Source organism: Mauremys mutica, chromosome 6, assembly GCF_020497125.1.
Source record: "Mauremys mutica isolate MM-2020 ecotype Southern chromosome 6, ASM2049712v1, whole genome shotgun sequence".
NCBI classification, from domain to species: Eukaryota; Metazoa; Chordata; order Testudines; family Geoemydidae; genus Mauremys; species Mauremys mutica.
Genome location: NC_059077.1, coordinates 125,185,364 through 125,192,635, shown reverse-complemented (window position 1 = coordinate 125,192,635; position 7,272 = coordinate 125,185,364). Strand labels below are relative to the sequence as shown.

The following is a 7,272-nucleotide window of genomic DNA, read 5'->3' as shown; positions in this document are numbered from 1 at the left end:
TGGTGGATCTCATCGCTGTGTGGGGAGAAGAATCTGTGCAGGCAGAACTCTGACCCAGCAGAAGAAACGCTGACACCTATGCAAACGATCGCTCGTGGAATTGGGGAGAAGGGCTACACGAGGGACACACAGCAGTGCCATGTGAAAATAAAATAACTTTGCCAAGTAAGGCAAGGGAGGCGAACAGTCATTCTGGTGCTGAACCCCACACATGCTGGTTCTACAATGAGCTGCATGTGATTCTTGGGGGTGACCCTACCAGCACCCCCACAAGCAACGTGGACACCTCACAGGTGTGTGAGTCTAGGGACAACAGGGAGGACGATATGGTGGATGAGGAGGAGGAGAATGGGAGGCAGGCGAGCAGTGGATCCATTCTCCCCAAGAGCCAGAAAAGATGTTTAACCCTGAAACCTTGTGGGTCACAGGACATCCCAGTGGCCAACCATGATGCTGGGGAAGGCACCTCTGGTGAGTATACAGTGACAATCAAAGTCCAGTTAAACTTTAGCGGGCACACACATTGCATCTTTACTGTGAAGAAAAAGTGAGGTGCTGTGGTTCTCTACTTACAAGAAGCCGCCCCAGCTACGTAGAGGGTGGCTCCCGGAAAAGACTGTTTATGTTGACTGGGACAGTCCAGGATTCCTCCATGGAGATCTCTAGGAAACTTTCATGGAGGTACTCTGCAATCCTTTGCAGAAGGTTCCTGGGCAGGGAAGTCATACTTCTTCCACCATGGTAGGACACTTTCCCATGCAACTCCTGAATTAATTCTGCTGGCATCATTGCAATACACAGCATAGCAGCATAAGGACTGGGTCTATACACAGACACTTGCAGCATCTCCTTCCTTTCCGCCTCTGTTACCCTCAGGAGACTGATATCACATAGGGTTGCCTAGGGGAAACGGGGGAAGTTCTCATTAAAAGTGTTCTTACATGAAAAAAAGGGCATGCAGACCCACCCTACCCCCTCACATTCTGGATCACCAAACCACGCGGTCACTAATGTGTCTTTACTGTGCTCGGCATGGGTCGGCAAGTAATTTAAAGTGGCTGTTAGGGGATTGGGGCTCCACACGAGAGATTCTGCAATTTGGGAGTGAAAATGTCCCCTCCCCCCATTCGTAAACAGCTTCCCGTGGTACTACAGGGAAGGGCCATTGTTCAACTAGCTACCTCTGCTCCTGACATGAGCCTGCCATAAACTTCATTAAAAGTTCAGTCACCCATGACCCGGGGGGGGGGGGGGTCAGTCAAAAGGTTATTGTAGGAAGGTTGGCTGCTGGCTGGGCACCCAGTTCCGAGCCATGCAGCAGTAAGGATGGCGTGGTATGGTATTGCCACCCTTACTTCTGCGCTGCTGCCTGCAGAGCTGGGCAGCCGGAGAGTGGTGGTTGCTGGCCAGGGCCTGGCTCTGCAGGCAGCAGCGCAGAAGTAAAGGTGGCAATACCAGACCACGCCATCCTTACTGCTGCATGGATGCTGGTGGCGGCTCTGCCTTCAGAGCTGGGTGCCCGGCCAGCAGCCACCACTCTCTGGCCACCCAGCTCTGAAGGCAGCGCAGAAGTAAGGGTGGCCATACTGTGACCCCCCTACAGTAACCTTGTGACTCCCCCGCCTCCTCTTTTTGGGTTAGGACCCGCAGTTTGGAAAACGCTGGTCTCCCTCGTGAAATCTGCATAGTATAGGGTAAAAGTACACAAAAGACCAGATTTCACAGTCCGTGACATGTTTTTCACAGCTGTGAATTTGGTAGGGCCCTAATTATATTGTACCTAATGGCTAAAGCATGGGCTGGGACTCAGGATCCCTGAGTGCTATTCCTGCCTCTGACACTGGCCTGCTGGGTGACAGTGAGAAAATCATTTCAACCACTCCATGCCTCAGTTTCCCCATCTGTAAAATAGGGATAATTCCCCACTTAATAACACTGACCTCTTCTGTAAAGTACTTTGAGATCTATGGATGAAAAGCACTTTAGTGTATAAGAGCTAGATATTATTATTGTTACATTGTATTCAACTTTTTTGCTGTCCTGTCACATGGCCTGCATTGTGCAGGAGGTCAGACTAGATGATCATAGTGGTCCCTTCTGATCTTAAAGTCTATGATTCTATGGCAAACTCTTGTCTAATTTGCTGTCCACTCACACTCCTAAGTTTCTTGATGCTTTACTTTAACCAAGTTTCTCACCCCATTAAATGTATTAGACTGCATTTCTCTACTCCAAGACTCGTCTGTTTTAATTCTAATCTCATGAAGTCCCTTACTTTTTACATCTTTTGCATGAACGAGTCAAGTTTTCCAGTGAAAGACTTAAGAAGCTCAATCTCTTTGGTTTATACACGAGAAAGTGAAAAGGTGACTTGATTACAGTCTACACATACCTACATGGGGAGAAGATTTCTGATGGTAGACAGTTTATTAATCTAGCAAAGACTGCAAGATCAAGTGACTGGAAGCTGAACCTAGATAAAGTCAAGTTAGAAATAAAGTGCAAATTTGTAACAGTGATGTAATTAACCATTGGAACAATTATCCAAGGATGTGGTAGATTCTTCCATCAGTTGAAGTCTTATAATCAAGAATCAACCAGAAGTTATGGTCTTAATGTAAGAATTACTTGGTGAAATTCTATGGCCTGTGTTATACATTAGGTTGGATGAGTGGCCCCTTATCTGTGATTCTATATCCACTGCATTCATCCATTTAGACACTCATTTCTCATTCATACCTTTCCATACATTAGAATGGACAGGGCCTGATTCTCATCCTACTAAGGCCCCTTTCCGCCATGCCAGCCACAGCCACTTTAAGGCCTATTTACATTGCCAGCATGATGATTGTAAAGGGACCTTCAAATAAACGAGAATCAGCACAACAATATCCAAATATAAATTCATCAATACAACCAAAACAACTTCCCATCCCTCAAATAATTACCTACCCACAATCATAATGAGGAATTGGAAGTGAGATGTGCTTTACTGCAGCTTTTTCGTTCAGCGTTTGCAATGTCAAATCTAAGTTAGAAATGACAGCACTGTGTGATTGAATGGAACAAAGGTACAATTGGATAGGAGATGAGAATTGGTTTTGGTATAAAGGGATACCTCGGCTGTGTGCCCTCATATATTTGCCCAGCTCTCACCCTTTCCCCAGCTCTATTTATCAAAACCCTTTCTGAAAGAATATAATCAGAGCTACATCTCCTTTATTGGGGCTGCGGTGCTGATTGCTTTGATCACTGTGAAGCGTGGCATCGTGCTAATGATCACTAAACCCCACCTTTGAAGTCGGCGGTGAACGTGCTGCTTTGCTGAGAGAGTAACAGAGAGAACTTAAATGCTTTTTTTTTCTTTCCGATTGTTGTCTGTCATGCGCAGAACAACAAGTGCAAGCCAGGGAAAGGAAGAATGGGCTCCCAGTGTCAGCTGTCAGAGAGTGAATCCTGGCACACAGCCTTGCGAGGAGGGCAGGGTAATGAATCTTGGCATTGATGCTATGCTTATCCCCCCTTCTATCTGAATACTGGGCAAGTCCACACTGGCATAACTGGGAGCAGTAGTTACTAGCATGTTCCATGTCACGAAATGGCTTGTTCACAGAGCCGGTGCTCGCAGATGGCACTCAAGCCCCCAAAGCGGCATCCTGGGGTTTCACACAATCGCTAAAACTCACACCCTGAGAATGGCTTCCTCTGTGCAGCTTTTCCTAGTGGCCCCTTTGAAATTACCATTTACCTCAGCGGCAGGCCCAGCCCAGCATCTCCATGGATCATATTTGGTTTCTTGTGTTGTGAAAAGGATGCTGATCAAAGGTTCTGATGGACGTGGGATTCAGAGGGCAGTTACCTTATAAAAACCAAACACAGCCCTCTCATATGACAATAAAGAGAATGATGTTATCAGCTTCTTACATGGGACTATCAATCCTTTAAATAATTGTAATTTGCAGCGTCTCACTGTATAACATTATGTGCAGTAGTCCTGGCATGGCAGCCATGCCTTTCTTTTTAAAAATCAGTTGTTACATATGTCATCACTAATTACGCTTGTACAAAACCATCCGGATGCAGGGCAACAGTATAGCTCCCCCCAGGTCTGTATGAATTTTCCCTGCATTAAGTATTTAACTTTTTGCTATGCTATTTTTAGACAGACACACTGGAAACCACAGGCATCTTAATCTATTTTAAGGACAGTAGGAGTTTTTTTTTTCCTGCAAAAGTCTAATTATGGCATAAAGTAACAGCAGTAACTTCAAGAAGGCGGCAGCACGGAAGATAGCATGTAGATATACACACAATGTGTGAGAGCATGTGTAAATTAACATGTAGACATACATATTACACGTGTGAGCATATGTATACATATATGTGTATATTAGAGCTGGTTGAAGTTTTTCAATTGAAATATTTGCCCGAAGAAATACCAGGTTTGTCAAAAATAAAAATTTTCAGAGGAAAATGTTGAAGCCCATGACACAGAAGGCAGTGTTTCCTAGTGGATAAAGCACTAGACTAGGTCTCAGAAGACCTGGGATCTAGTCCCAGCTCGGTTACTGGCCTGCTGGGTGACCGTGGCAAGTTGCTGCACCTCTTTGTGCCTCAGTTTCCCCATCTCTAAAAATAAAATACTCCCTTGGAGCTGTGCATGGAAAACCCTACATCAAAGCCAGCTATTACAATAAACTACGTTTTTCAAAAGGAAAATTCTAAACAAAGATTTTTGTTCAGACATTTTGAAAGATTGAGTTTAGAATCAACATTAGGACCTTTGAAAGATAAAAAGAAACATTTTGTGTCAGCTGAAAAAGTCAAAATTATTCATTTAGCCATTGCAGAAGCAAAACTGTTCTGATCTCTTTGCTGCAAACGTTGGCGATTTTGACTTTTTGTCTGGTTTGGGATGAAGACAAATGCCGAAATATCACAATTTCTCACAGGGCAGAAACTCTGTTTTCTGAAAAGCTTTGTACTGAAATACCATCAACAATGAAAAATATCCTTCTCAGTAGAAAACCAGGGCAATTTAAAAATAGTAATTCTTTTCCAGTTTGTCTTGGAAAATACTTACTGTTATCCAGCCAACCCCAGTCCTGATGAACTGGCTTGACCTGTGGTGCTGCCGGCCAGCTCTGACGCCTCCCACCGCGGGTGGCCAGGTAACTCTGGTGGCTCCGTGCCCTGGATGGGTGGAGGGCTGTAGTTGGGGTGCTGGTAGCCGTGGGCTGGAGGAGGGATCTGGCAGGAAGCAGCCAGCCTAGCTAGGTGCCTTGCTCGGGCTGCTCTGCTCCCTGGCTGGGAGAGCGCTAGTCCCAGGACTCTGGCTATGGGGATTCGGGCTGCTGCGCCTTATCTGGGAGAAGGCAGGAGGGGCTCTGGCTACTCATCCCTGCCTTGGGAGGAAGGGGGGATGGGAGGGTTCTCTGTCTATTTTTCCAAGTCTGTGGCCATGGGCAGGCCCTAGGCTACGTCCCTGTGGTGGGGCCCTCCCCGGAGCCAGGCCAGGTGTGCAGAAGGCAGAGGCCAGCAGCAGCCTGGGCAGGGTTCTCCACGTGGGAATTGACCTGCACCACTCAGCGCAGGCCAGGCGCCAGCCTGGGGGTACTGCCCCCCAGCGCTCTCAGTGCAGCCCGGCCAGCCCCCCTCTCAGGCAGGGCATGGGGCAGGCTGGGCACTCAGCTATGATTGAGACCACTCTCAGCCAATCAGATTGCAAGGTGGGACACTGTGCTCAGGAGATGAGGCCTCACTGTGGCTGCCAACCTCAGCCAACCAGCATTGTGATTTAGGTGAATTCTGATTGGGCGAGGAAACTGCCACTCAAAGGAAACCTGGTCACCAGCTAACTCCTGAGCACAGGCTGTCTCCCTTGCTGTCTGATTGGCTGAGAGCTCTGCCAGTCACATTCCAAGCAGGAATGCTGGGTTAGCAAGTCTGTATAAAAGCACCAGTCTCCCACTGCAGCAGGGGAGATTGTGGTTCCAGGGCTCTGGCTCAGGGAACTGTTTTTCAGGTAAATAACTGATTACAAAGCATGTCTTATTTTTGTGCCTGGTTGCTTGTTTGGGAGTCAGGTAGTAACCTCTTTACTTGCCCTGCATTTCTCCCTTGATTAATTAAGGGATATTTTTCACAAGTGGGGTTTTGTCATCTTCTTATGGCACAAAAGTGAAATAAAGCCTCTGTAAAACGAGCGGTAAGTTGTCCTAAATGGCAACCACCTTATTGGGAGGAGCTGCTGAAATGGAGATGGGGCTGTGATCCATTGTAGCAGCTGTCACCCCCTCCTCCCTTTACCACCCAGCTGGCTGCGGTCAGAGGTCTGTCGAGTCTTCCTTCGGGCACGGAAGTGCCGTGGCCTCTCTGCAACGTCTGCAGCGCTCTAGTCCAGCAGGGCGGCTGAGCTGATGTAACATGATTCAGTGGGAGACGGATAGGGAGGAAAATGCAGGAGACAGGCAATTGGGTGTGGGGAGAATGGGAGCGGGACAACCACCTCTCCACCCTAGGCAGGAAGGAGAATAGAATGGTTTGCTCTCCAGCCCTAGAGGAAAGGGTGAGGGCATCTTCTGGGGTTACTGTCAGCTCTTACAAGAGAGGAGCCAAACAGGCATGTTTCCGTCCATCAGCCCAGGCGGATGGTCAGACCCCACCCACAGGATTCACTTTCCTGATTTGTACAGTCCCTTTCTGAAATACGCTATGAATTGCTCTCTGAGGCCATGATGGGCTAAGCCGCTAGACCAGGGGTCGGCAGCCTTTCAGAAGTGCTGTGCTGAGTCTTCATTTATTCACTCTAATTTAAGGGTTCGTGTGCCAGTCATACATTTTAACGTTGTTAGAAGGTCTCTTTCTATAAGTCTATAATATATAACTAAACTATTGTTGTATGCAAAGTAAATAAGGTTTTTAAAATGTTTAAGAAGCTTCATTTAAAATTAAATTAAAATGCAGAGCCCCTGGACTGGTGGCCAGGACCTGGGCAGTGAGAGTGTCACTGAAAATCAGCTTGTGCGCTGCCTTTGGCACGTGTGCCGTAGGTTTCCTACGCCTGCACTAGATGATGCTTTTGCAGACAATATAAAAGCCCAGTAATGGAACAATGAACTTCCTCCTGTGCTAATGAGGTGTGAGAACCTGCAGCTTCCGGTGACCTCAGCAGGAGAGTCAGACCCTTTAGTTTAAGTGAAGCCCTCTCCTGCTCGCAGGGGATGCTCTGGAACGCTCTTGCACCTGGCCGAGGATTCAGCCACGCACCAG

General features: G+C 47.3%; 1 long non-coding RNA gene across 1 annotated transcript; it reads right to left on the bottom strand.

The window, feature by feature from the left end:
- Window positions 1–649: 649 nt before the first annotated feature.
- Window positions 650–5,667, bottom strand: LOC123372359. Its single transcript, XR_006580237.1, has 4 exons — window positions 5,084–5,667; window positions 3,749–3,859; window positions 2,393–2,473; window positions 650–900 (listed from the first exon to the last, which is right to left on the bottom strand). It is a non-coding gene; the product is annotated as an uncharacterized LOC123372359 (long non-coding RNA).
- Window positions 5,668–7,272: the final 1,605 nt, after the last annotated feature.